Here is a 798-nt window from a genome sequence, read left to right as displayed (position 1 = left end):
GCAACAATAGACAGAAGAATGTAACTATTAAAAAACGAACATCACCCAACGATTGCAAGACATTGACTGGGAATAGTTATGAAATGTATCAAAATTCATTTGAGGAGGTTATTCATGGTCCAATGAAGTCACACTGACATTGATTATGATGCTGTTTTTATATGTTCAAGAATCACTTACATACATGCCAACTGGGCCCTGTGGTCCTTCCTTGCCAGGTTTCCCCGTGAAACCCTGCGACAACACACACACATCCCGTCACATACTGTGTGTAACGGTAAACATTGTGCTAGGATTGTTGCGTAACTGCGGACGAACCTTTTCGCCCGGGGCTCCAGTCATGCCCTGGGGCCCTGGTGACCCTTGAGGGCCCTTAAAAGTAAACGCATCACACATGCGATCAGAATGACCGGTACACTTTCAGCGAATGAGACTTTGGCTGTCCAAAGTGCATTTAAAACACAAGATTTGTTGGGTTCAATAAATCTCTTTCATTGATTTACTTGAAAACATCGGTGTGGCTGATTGTACAATATTGTGAGGCATACCATCGAACCCAATGGTCCATCAGGTCCTCTTTCTCCAGAAATTCCTTGAGGACCCTGACGAGAAGTCATAGAGGTAGGAAGAAAATTTGTGTTCGTTCATGTAATGACAGGCACAAGTCGAATTATGATGAAGTGAGAGTGAAGTGAGAATCCAGAGCTGGATTAGATGTCGGGCAAAGCGGGCAGGGTACGCCGGGGTCTTCGGGGGCTGATATGGTGCAATTAATTAATTTTTCCTCATTTAATGAAA

The 798-nt window shown here is 43.9% G+C and overlaps 1 long non-coding RNA gene across 1 annotated transcript; it reads right to left on the bottom strand.

Moving 5' to 3' along the window:
- Positions 1-171: 171 nt before the first annotated feature.
- Positions 172-753, bottom strand: LOC109508222 (uncharacterized). The gene is made up of 3 exons (XR_002166613.1): positions 549-753; positions 319-372; positions 172-234 (listed from the first exon to the last, which is right to left on the bottom strand). It is a non-coding gene; the product is annotated as an uncharacterized LOC109508222 (long non-coding RNA).
- Between the last annotated feature and the right edge of the window lie 45 nt (positions 754-798).

Source organism: Hippocampus comes, unplaced genomic scaffold (assembly GCF_001891065.2).
Source record: "Hippocampus comes isolate QL1 unplaced genomic scaffold, H_comes_QL1_v1.1 scaffold3554, whole genome shotgun sequence".
Taxonomy (NCBI): Eukaryota; Metazoa; Chordata; class Actinopteri; order Syngnathiformes; family Syngnathidae; genus Hippocampus; species Hippocampus comes.
This window is presented reverse-complemented; position numbering and strand designations above follow the sequence as displayed.